Here is a 12,080-nt window from a genome sequence, read left to right on the forward strand (position 1 = left end):
TGTTACTGATAAAGAGGAAGAAAAATCATCTGTAGGAGGGCAAACCTCAGGGAGATATTCAGCTACATAGGGAGAGAAGGCTAGAGTCATTTGGTTTAGATTTTCTTTTAACTGAAGAAGTCTTTCCCACTGTTTCCTGGATCAAGGAAAACCCAACCTCCAGAGATGGGGCACATATAACACCACGAAGTAGTCTAAGGCAGTCTACTATAGGTTTATATACAAAGACATTTTATTGTTTTGTTCTTTAAAAAAAAAATTGATTGACGTATAGTTGATTTCTTATACAATGTTTTGTTAATTTCTGCTGTATAGCAAAATTTATTCTTTTTCATATTCTTTCCTATTATGGTTTGTCACAGAATATTGATTATAGTTCCCTGTGCTATATAGCAGGACCTTGTTGTTTAGCCATCTTGTATATAATAGTTTGCGGCTGCTAATCCCAAACTCCCAATCCTTCCCTCCCCGCCCCTCCCCCTTGGCAACCACAAGTCTCTCCTCTATATCTGAGTCTGTTTCTGTTTCATAGATAGGTTCATTTGTGTTGTATTTTTAGATTCCACATATAAGTGATATCATATGATATTTGTCTTTCTCTTTCTGACTTGCTTCACTTAGTGTGATAATCTCTAGTTGCATCCATGTTGCTGCAAAGCATTATTTCATTCTTTTTTATGGCTGAGCAATATTCCATTGTATGTATATATGTATGTGTGTGGTGTGCGTGTGTGTGTGTATACACACACATCTTTATCCATTCATCTGTCAATGGACATTTAGATTATTTCCATGTCTTAGCTTTTGTAATTGGTGCTACTATGAACATAGGGGTGCATGTATCTTTTTGATTTAGAATTTTGCAAAGACATTTTCTTGAACGTGCCTTCTTAAAACATTTATCTTTTTGGTCTTGGTTTTGTTTTGGGGAGCAAAGTAGAATAAGTTCACTTGTATTTGCATGTGATAAACAAATTTTTTAAAGAGATCTTTAACGATTTGCTGATGCTAAAGCCAGCTCAGTTTAAAACTGTTAAGGAGAAGATGTATTTTAGTTTTCTAAGAAGCAGGTCATCCTCATTCATTCAACCATCAGCTAGTTATTGAGTACATCCTTTGAGTAAGACCTTACAACAAAGTTAGATAATACCTGAATTTGGCTTTAAGAGACATAGTCCAATAATAGAAGCTATGTACACAAATGGTGGTTACAAAGTGGACCAGTACTCCTATAGATGGTAATAAATTTAAATTTTAAAAGTGCTTCTAATGTTTTTTAGTGAAGTAATTTTTGCATCAGAAAACCTTTGTTAACTGGTTAGTATAGAATTTACAGTGTGGGCTGAGGTAGAGATTCAGCTACTTCTCCGAGTAAATCTAGATGGTGAATTTCATCATGAGAAATTTCTTCAACATACACATTCACAAAAAAAGTATATTCTCTGAATTTTTTTAAAAAAACTTTTTTCTCTTTATCCATTTGTTATGGAATTTGAAATTTGGATATTTTGTTCATGTCATTGTGAACTAATTATTGGGTCATATAGCTAATGGAGCATTTCTCATTTATGAGTTAGTGCCCTCCGGTCTCTTAGGTTTTGTTTTCCTTTTATATTCCCCAGGACTTTCTCAATTTGGATAAAGTAGTCTTCCCTAGGAGCTCAGATGGTAAAGAATCTGCCTACAGTGCAGGAGACCTGGGTTTGATCCCTGGGTTAGGAAGACCCCCTGCAGAAGTGAATGGCAACCCACTCCAGTGTTCTTGCCTGGGATAATAATCCTCAGGACAAGGGAGCCTTGCGGGCTACAGTCCATGGGGTTGCCAAGAGTTGGACATGACTAAGACACTGACACTTTCACTTTCATGCAGACCATAGAAAACATATATTTAATACCTGTAATTTGTATTGCTGTTTTGTTTTTAAAATGCTTATCATGTTTAAGGATCTTTCATTCTGGGTTTTTAGATATCTACCTCTTTGCTAATATATATATTTTTAAATTTTGTGACCTAACTCCTGCCTTCAAATTTTATTATATTAGAGATGACTTACAGATGCCTATGTCAGAACTAGTTCAGTCATATTAGGAAAAGATTGATGTCAGATAGCACTATTATCCTAGTTCATGGTGGTTAATACTTGGAAAGTATGCTAATCAAAATATTTAGAATGAGTCATTCTCACTTTTTAACTTTTATTTAAAATTATCTTTTGGCCACGCCTGTGGCATGTGCGATCATAGTTCCCTGACCAGGTATCGAACCTGTGTACCCTGCATTAGAAGTGCAGAGTCTTAACCACTGGACCACCAGGGAAGTCCCTTGGCTGGCTTTTAGGAATGGGCAGGAGAGAGTCTCCATGATAGCAGCCTTCCTGATTCCTCTGTCTGCTTAGGGACTTTATTCTCAGCATCCAGAGTTTTTGCCTTCTTGCCCACTTCCCTTCATGAGGGGCCTCACATTTATTGACACAGCTCTTTATAGTATCCAGAGGGTCCTCATAAAACTTCTTTCCAGCCTCTTGGTGCCTTGTGAGATAGGCCAGGGACATCACAAAACTGAGACTCAGAGGTGTAAAAACTAGCACTTGAACCTCAGCTGTCTGATGCTGCTAACCCTCAACTGCCTGTTATATAAGCTGATAAGAAGCCGTGGTCAGGAGGTGTCTGGGAAGTGAGCCCTTCTGCTCACTTGAACAAATGTGAGGACACTTACCTCAGACAAAGGCCACAAGAGAAGCAGGGTGTGGTCCAGCAGGCAGGGCCATAGCCCTGGTTCTGACTGCACCATGAACATCCAGGCAGGGTTCACTGTCTGGTCCTGGAACTTTGATATCTGCTGACTGGATTCCATGCAGCTTCTATTACTGCCCTCTCAGATCTTCCTGGTTTGATAGCAACCTTCCACAGAGGGTCCTTCTGTGATTTCTGGGGCTTCCTCGATGGCTCAAGCATTAAAGAATCAGGAGATGCAGGAGACTCAGGGTCGATCCCTGGGTCAGGAAGATCTCCTGAAGGAGGAAATGGCAACCTACTATGATTTATGATTTCCCACTACAAAAATAAAGGACATCTTTACCCTGAACCCCAAAGTCTGGAAAAGAGCTAATTAATCTAGTCAATGAAATCGATTTGAGGTTAATTGTATTTATTTTATTTTTACTTGGCCATGCCATGCAGCATGCGGGATCTTAGTTCCCTGACCAGGGATTGAACCTGTGCCTTCTTTATTGGATGTGCAGCATCTTCACCACTGGACCACTAGGGCAGTCCCAATTTTAGATTAATTTTAAAGGAAACATGCCCCAAGACCTAGTTTGAATTTTGTACTCAAACTTGAGTGGAGGAAGGATTTTCCAGGAGAGGCGCCTTTAAAGAATGTAAACTGTCGTGGACTATCTCTTCTGTTAAATTTTGTTGAATTTTGGCACGACTTTCGGGGGCAGAGGCAATGTCAAAAAAGGATGTTGCTTCTGAACTATTTCCATTTTCCTGAGAAAGATGGAGCAGGTCTCTGGTTAAATCACTTGTGAAACTGACACCACTTCCCATCCTTTATTGATGAAAATTAATGATATTTCACTTTAGAAATGTCCTTGCCAGAAAGAGAAGAAAAATAAAGCAGGCTTTGAAAACCTTGAGAAAAGTGATACTTAATGTTTGTTGATACTTAATTAAGTGATACTTAATGTTTGCTGAAAACTTACTGTATGCTCCGCGCTGTGTCACCCCATTTAATCCTTTGCAGAACCTTGTATTATGCTACCTTTTTAGATAGTAATTTAACAGATAAGGACACTGAGGTAGAGAGTGTGTGGCTCCCCCATTGCAAACTCCAGAGAGGGGTATACAGGCCTTAGATGGTGACTAGTACACCCGCAAATTTCACTGCAAGCCTTCCAATTTCTGGTCAAGGATTCAATTAGTCATTTCCAGATAAAACTTGGAAAATTCCTTACTGAAAGCTCCACTTGTGTGTGTGTGTGTGCGCGCGCGCGTGCATGTGCATGTGTGCGTGTGCACGTGCGCACGTTTAGTCACTCAGTTGTGACCAACTCTTTGCAATTCCACAGACTATAGCCCGCCAGGCTCCTCTGTCCATGGGATTTCCCAGCAAGAATACTGGAGTGGGTTGCTGTTTCCTTCAGGGGATCTTCCTGACCCAGGGATCAAACCCGTGTCTCCTGCATTGGCAGGCAGATTCTTTACCACTGAGCCACCAGGGAAGCCCTACCTACTATCATGCACACACTTGCTGATTGGGAGGTTATTTCCCAAACTTCTACAGATTGTACTCTAGCCTCAGACAGGCCACATTTGAGGCAAATAGTGCAAAACCCTCTTGCTGTTGATTAGAATAACTAAGAATATCTGCCCTCTCCACACTTGAATGAGTCAAGCCACTTAGCCGTAAGACAGAAGCTGTTTCTTTTTTGTTTTCTTTTCCTCTTGCTCAAGTTGTTTCATAACCAGTACTCTGACTTTGAGTCAGAATAGCTATTATTCACCCTTTCCTGGTAGAGAAACATTTAAAATTGCAGATTAACCTCTGTTCCAAAGAGCTGTTGCTGTTCCCAGTCAAATGTCTTAATACTCAGGATCAGTGAGACCACCAGGCAAATCTCCAAGGTTATGTTTGGATGAGAATTAACACAAAGACAGTAGAACAATGTGGAAAAAGTTGGAACTCTAGCCCTAAGGCCACTGATGACACCAATATTGAGGTCAGTGCTGAGGCACCTGCTGGAATGTGCCAGGCTGGGGGTCTCCCAGGTCCTGTATCCCCTTGTGACCAATAGTCAGGATGAGGGCCAGGCAGGGATTTTTTTCCCCATTCCTTCTCTCATCAGACTATTGTCCTGTTGTAGAAACATCCCAGGGCACATTGCCAAGCTGTCACAAAGTGTGTGCCTGTAAGAAATTACCCCTTCATAACTCAACATCATTGTTGCATCCTGACTTTCTGAGAGGTTTTTCCTTAGCTGGCCAAACTGGGAGTTCCTGTGTCCTGCCTGTGATCTCAGCTTACTGCTGCTTTACCCTGCAAACTGGCCTTTGGGTATCCTAATGGGCAGATTTCATTCCTGTCAAATTCCAGAAGTGCTTGTAAGTCTCTTATACTTCAACTAAAACAAACAAAACTCAAAGTGCAGTTTTTAATTCCTGTGACCCATGAGTTCCCGTGAATCCACTTATTCTGATACGGCTTTAAACCTCAGACGCTATGGCGCATATTTGCTTCCGCTAAGACTTCCCCAGTTGGCTTCCATTTTACATGTTCAAGGTGGTGTCTGTATCTAAGAGATAGGTAATCTTGCACCTTCGGTCCTAAGCTTAGAAACGTCATGATGGGCATTGCCTCAATTCCATCCTGAGTCCCTAGGGTGGCCCAGTTCGGTAGAGCTTGTTTTCCTTCCCGCACTGCTTTATGATTGTTATGGTTGGGGACGCTGAACTCAGATTTTCCTTCCCGGTTGCCTCTTGAAACGCTGCCATCTTTCCCCACAGGAGAGCAAGCCCCTGCTGATAGGAAATCTCTCCATGTGCACGTGGCTGCTTGCCAGCATCGATGGCTGCCAATGGTTTTGTCTAGTTCCAAGCAGTTGATTTTCCCTAGATGGTGGACTGGGCCACACAGCTGGCCCGTGGCACAGTAGGCTCTTCATTGAGACATGATTCTTTGTGGAGAAGTTCCTCTGGTGTGCTTAGGGTTCCCACACACATTTGTGACAGTTGAGTGATGCCAAAAAAAACAAAAAAAAGCTTTTCATGTTGCTGTGGTTTGGGGCTTATTGTGAGGCAGAGGATATGTCAAGATTAAGGTATGCTGCAGGCCCCTCAAGAGGTACTGGATTGTCCCAGCCCCAAGTGGGCCAGGTGGCTGTTACAGTGGTGCTGGAGCACCCCCCATTAAACCACTCCCCCCACTCTCTAGAGCCTGTTGAAGAAAAGTATTAAGGATTCTGCACTGTGTGCCCTGACTTGGCTGGACATGGTGTGGGGCCCTGGCTAATAACTCTGTGAGGGTGAAAACAGGGCAGCTCCCTAGAACTGGGCACCTTTGGGAGCTGAACCTCTCTCCCCTCTCACTCCCCAATTCTGGAAAAATGCTGCAGCCTCTGATCTTCTATTTTTTAATTGAAATTGTATGGATTTTTGTCCTTAACTATGTGGTGCACTCTCTAAAAACACAGAGGGCAGGAGGCCCTCTGAGGTACAAGGAGTGCTACTTATAAAACAGTTTTTCAGTAGAGTAGAAAACACTAGGATCCATGCTCAGAGTGAGGGTAAGTATTGCTTTGAGAAACCCTCATTTATGTTGTATATACAGGGTTTCGATATAAATCTTATTTCTTACATAGATTGATCGTGGTCAAGTCTGAAACCCTAGACTGTGAGATGAATCTCAAGTTGTCTCCCATTCCCATAAATAGAGTCCCTGGTGGCTCAGATGGTAAAGAATCTGCCTGAAATGCAGGAGACCTGGATTCGATCTCTGGGTTGGGAAGATCCCCTGGAGAAGGAATTGACAACCCACTCCAGTATTCTTGTCTGGAGAATTACATGGACAGACGAGTCTTGGCGGGCTATAGTCCATACTGTTGCAAAGAATTGGACACGACTGAGCAACTAACACTTTCACTCTCCCAACAACTTGCTTTTCCAAGTGGCCCCTCTTCTATCTTGCAAAACCTCCAGTGTGCAGAACCAGTCTTAGTTATATAACCTGGGGCACTGCTAGGTCTTAAATCATCAAAGACAGATTAAATCATGGCCACACTGTACTCTCTGAGGTGAAGGATATACTCATGGACTTAAGATTTTTTTTATCAGTTACAACACATTGGTTTTTCTATTAATTCTCAGTTAATAAGGAAGCTGGGCCGCAACACAACGCTGTAAGCACTTTGGTTCATTGCTGCTTCTCCCTAGAACCCAGTAGGAGGGTAAAGTGAGCAGCAGGCCGGGACCTTCTCTGGGGAAAGGGCAGGCCTTGGTCCCTTTGGTGTTCATGCTGTGATAGGCGGGGCCTTCCTAGTGGGAGTGGTACAATACCCTGGGCCTCCGACCCAGAGCATAGGTAAGGAATTGTTCTAGCAAGCTCCTCTGAGCCACATCTAGAAAGTATCCTCAAAGACATATTTATTTAGTCTTTAGGAGGAGAATGAAATGGGAACAGTGGCAGTTGCAGTTGCTTGGGTGTTGATTGTTAGGCCCATTATCTCATCTAATCTGCTTAACAACCCTCCCAGGTGGCTGTCATCATCCCCCTTTGAGGAAAAAGAAAACTGGGTGTTAGAGAAATTGAGTAGCATCCAAGGCTGCACGCCTGAGTGCCAGAGCAGGAAGCCCAGCACATTAAGCCAGCACTCACATGCCATGGGGAGCAGGGTGGCGCCTTTCTACTGATTGTATAGTCCCTCCTGTCTGGAATGTTCTCTCCTGCTTATCCCTTGCCGTCAGAGTCTATTCCATCTGGCAGGCACCAGCCTAAATGTTAACTGTCGTGAAGCGATTTCCTGTTCTCTGTACCCACAGGGCACATGTTTGTCCTTCTTGTGGCACGGCACATTCTGCTGCATGTTGACTTATTGTTGTCAGATGTAGTACCTGCTCTTACAGTGCAGTTCTCAGTGGATGGCTCTATTGCTGCTGCTTTGGTTTCAGTGAGGAAGTACCCACTCGCATCATCAGTGGGGCCTGCTTTGGCAATTTCAAGTTCAGGCTCCACCTCCCCTTCATCTCTGAGCAGTGATCCTTGCTCTTTTTTTTTTTTTTAATTTGTATTGGCGCATAGTTGCTTTACAATGTTAGTTTCTGCTGTGCAGAAAAATGAATCAGCCACATGTATGCATGTATCGCCTACTTTTTGAATTCCCCTCCCATTGAGGTGACCAGAGTGCTGAGTGGGGGTTCCTGTGCTACACAGTAGGTTCTCATTATGCTTGTGCTCACTCATGTCTGACCCTCTGTGACTCCATGGACTCTAGCCCACTAGGCTCCTCTGTCCAGGCAAGAATACTGGAGTGGGTAGTCATTCTCTTCTCCAGGAGATCTTCCTGGCCTAGGGATTGAACCCAGGTCTCCAGCATTGCAGGCAGATTCTTTACCATCTGAGCCACCAGAGAAGCCCCTCACGTTCTCATTACTTATCATGGTTTCAATAGTATGTCTATACTAATCCCAACCTCTCAGTTCTTCTCACATGATTCTTGTTCTTGAGGGATGAGAATATTTCACCTTACAGGAATCACTGTGAAGTGATTTTATATGACAATCATTGATTTTCTGATTGTATTTGTCGGACCAATTCTTTTAGGAACTTCAGCTGTACTGGGATTTATATATATATATATATATATATATATATATATATATACACCCAAGCAAAAATGAACAGATCTGGTTCACTTTTTGCTGTTAACATACCTTCATGAGTTTTGAAGGGGAATGGGGAGGAAGGCAGGAAAAATAGAAGTAGCTTTAAATATGCCAGTATCAAAACTGGATTTTCTTTGCATTTTGAAAGTCTGAAAGGTAATTGAAAGGTAATTGAAACTTGTTTTACCAGGATTGGACGTCTAGAGAGCTCTCTTTGTAAGGTAAGGAAAGCTCTAATTTCTTGAGCCCCTGCTCTCTGCTGGCTCCACATTCAATGTGCTTCTGTTCCTTCTGGCTTCCCCCCATCCCCCTTTGAAAACTCATAAACATTAAGAATAAAATATGGGAACAAATGGGCCATTCCCAAGATCACATCTTATCACTGTTTTTAGAGTGATGGAAGCTGGCTCAAGGGTACATCAGCCCTGATCTGATAAAGCTGGCTTGACTGCAGGCCCACCTTCCCCTGGGCTTCCCAGGTGGCTCAGCGGAAAAGAGTCCACCTGCAATGCAGAAGACCTGGGTTTGATCCCTGGGTCGGGAAGATCCCCTGGAGAAGGGAATGGCTACCCATTCCAGTACTCTTGCCTGGGGGAATCCCATGGACAGAGGAGCCTGGCAGGCTGCAGTCCATCGGGTCGCAAAGAGTCAGGCATGACTGAGCAGTGAGCACACGTGCATACCACCTATCCCCAGAGCTCTTTGTCCGCAGCATTTGTTGCTCAGGGAGAAGCCCTGGAATTTTCTGTGTGGAATAAGAGACTCTTCCAGGGAGTCTCTCCTGAACAAGCTCTCTCCACCCCCTTGCCAAGACTGACTTGATCAGATCACTTGCACTTTGAGATGAATTGCTGTTTTATTGCCTGTTGAGGGTAATTTTTTCTCCCTTAATGCCAAAATTTAACTATGAAATATGCCTTTTAAAGTGACATTTCAGGGACTCTGACATTTATCTGGGAAGGAAAGATTAGAGCAGGATCCTACCTCATGCTTCTCAAATTACATTAAGTAGAAGATCTGCCTGAGAGTTGTGGAGGACTCAGCTCTGGAGGTTAAGTCACAACAGTGAGCAATACATTTCTTTAACACTTTCTAGCTTTTAGGTAGAATCTCAAGCCTGTGAGCCCCTATTTCATGTAATCCTGACTATCATGAGCTAAGTCTGTGATCCCCAACTGACACATGAGAGATGGGGGGCTTTGCCCAAGGTCACACATGAGGGCGTCACATGTGTGCATGTTAAGTTGCTCCAGTCCAGCTCTTTGCAACCCCTTGGACCATAGCTCACCAGACTCCTCTGTCCATGGGATTCTCTAGACAAGACTACTGGAGTGGGTTGCCATGCCCTCCTCCAGGGGATCTTCCCCACAGAGGGGTGGAGCCCGCCTCTCTTGAACTGGCAGGCAGATTCTTTACCACTAGCACCACCTGGGAAGTTACATTGTGACAGTTGAGTGATGGGGGGGGGGGGAAACCACTTTTCCTGTTGCCGTGGTTTGAGTCTTATCATGAGGCAGAGGACATGTCAGGATTGGGTATGCTGCAGGCCCCTCAAGAGGTAATGGACTGCCCCAGCCCCGAGTGGGCCAGGTGACTGTTATGTCAGTCCTGGGGCCCCCAGGAAACCACTGCCCCTACTCTCCAGGGCCTGTTGAAGAAAAGTATTAAGGATTCCCTACTGTGTGCCCTGACTTGGTTGGACATGGTGTGCAGCCCTGGCTACTAACTCTGTGAGGGCAAAGACAGGGCAGCTCCCTAGAGCTTAAATGTCAGATTTAAATGTAGGGGATTTAAACCCTAGGAGAAATTATGACCCAAGTTGGGCTTTAAAGGATGGCTAGAATATTGATAGGCAGGAAGGAGTGCTTTTCAGGTTGCAGAGAGTGTATGAGCCAAGGTATAGAGTTGAGGCTGTTGGCTCAAACAAATACAAAGGAATATACAAAAAAAGATCGCAAGCGGGGGTCATTTCCAGCCACGTGGTTGGTTGCTAAGTCTCAGGAGAAAGGACTCCATGCTAAAACGTGGAATTGAGATGTTCAGTTCAGTCGCTCAGTCGTGTCTGACTGTGACATCTTTGGGATTGAGATGTAGCCTAAAATAAACTTGAGTTTCCCTGATTTCACTAAGGGAAGGAAAATTGTTGGGAAGGATGCTGGGCATGAGAGGAAAAAACTTGGTGACAAGAGGACAAAGCACAGGCTAAGAAGGAAAAATTGGGAATTTAAGCCAGTTTTGCTTTCCTGGTAATGAATGAAATGTAATGAATGCCTTAGAAGTGAGGGCAGAGAGGATGGTTGGTATCTTTGCTGTAAAAGACCAATGAGGTAACTCGCCAGGGTTCACAGCATCCCAGGAATGCTCCACGCTTCTGTCACTCCTGTGGTATGAATTTTGCTCTCGGTGTAGGATGGATGCTTCCAGTGGTTGCGATAAAATGAGTGGAGCCCAGACTACACCCTGCTTCTTCTCAGACTGCGCTGACCTCAGTAAACTATGCACAGGAGAGAGACTTGGATTCAATAGGGTGATGCATAGGTTAAAATTATTCCGAGTCACCTGTTTAGGGGATCATTTTGCTGAGAAACTCTGATGCTTCTGACCTTGAGTTTAAGCAGCAGCACTGTTATTCTGGTGGTGCTCTGTGATACATGGGCTTTCCTGGTGGTCAGATGGTAAAGAATCCACCTGCAATGCGGGAGACCTGGGTTCAATCCCTGGGTTGGGAAGATCCCCTGGAGAAGGGATCTCCAGTATTCTTGCCTGGCAAATTCCATGGACAGAGGAGCCTGGCAGGCTACAGTCCATGGGGTTGCAAAGAGTGGGACACGATATATGATGACTTGGATTCTGCGATATATAATCTATTTTTACAGCCTTCTGTGACTGCAGGACAGTGATTGGGAATGGGGAGAAATCACACTGACATTAAAAGAAATCTTCGTACAGTATGCCCATAGCTTGGTTTTCACTAATTCAATGTGTCTTTTTTAAAAATTTATTAATTTAATTGGAAGATAATTACTTTACAATATTGTGATGGTCTCTGCCGTACATCTACATGAATCAGCCATAGGTATACATGTGACCCTCCCCACCCGATCCATCCTGGTTGTCATAGGGCACCGGTTTTGGGTTCCTTGCGTCATATATCAAACTCCCACTGACCACCTATTTACATACGGTAATCCTTTTTAAATTTGTGATGTTCTCAATTTTTTAATGATGTTTTAATTTCAGAGTAAATGGAATAGTATCACTGTACACAGCCCTGATATTTTAATTTGTGACATTTGCAATTTCTTGATGATTTTTAATTTCAGAGTAAATGAAATATTATCACTATACATAGTCCTGATAAATTGACTCATGTTCTCCAGAAACTCTCTTATACCCTCCTCTGAAAAAGAAATTGTTTAGAGGCCTTTAAAGGGGACACTTTGAAGGTGTCTGGATGGATTGATGAATGACTTGGATTCTAGTCTTGGCTCTGTGTTTTGTTTTTTGGTGTCTGCCTCTAACTAGCTGTGTGATCTTGGGCAAACATTTTGGTTCTCTGGGCCTCAGTCTTCTCATTTATCAAATTGTGGGAGTTGGAGTAGGTGATGATGTTGATGAAGATAATGGCTCACATTGATTGAAAGCTTCTGATGCAGTAGGTAAGTACATCGAGTACTTTATACATCTTAACTCAATCC

General features: G+C 43.4%; 1 protein-coding gene and 1 non-coding gene across 2 annotated transcripts in view; one reads left to right on the forward strand and one right to left on the reverse strand.

Annotated features, from left to right (window-relative positions):
* TSPAN7 (tetraspanin 7) overlaps window positions 1-12,080 on the forward strand; it is a 128,521-nt gene that overhangs the window by 70,150 nt on the left and 46,291 nt on the right. The window lies entirely within an intron of this gene.
* On the reverse strand, window positions 2,245-2,317 carry TRNAR-UCU (transfer RNA arginine (anticodon UCU)). The gene has a single exon. It is a non-coding gene; the product is annotated as a tRNA-Arg (tRNA).

The sequence above is a fragment of the Ovis canadensis genome, chromosome X, assembly GCF_042477335.2.
Source record: "Ovis canadensis isolate MfBH-ARS-UI-01 breed Bighorn chromosome X, ARS-UI_OviCan_v2, whole genome shotgun sequence".
Classification (NCBI taxonomy): Eukaryota; Metazoa; Chordata; class Mammalia; order Artiodactyla; family Bovidae; genus Ovis; species Ovis canadensis.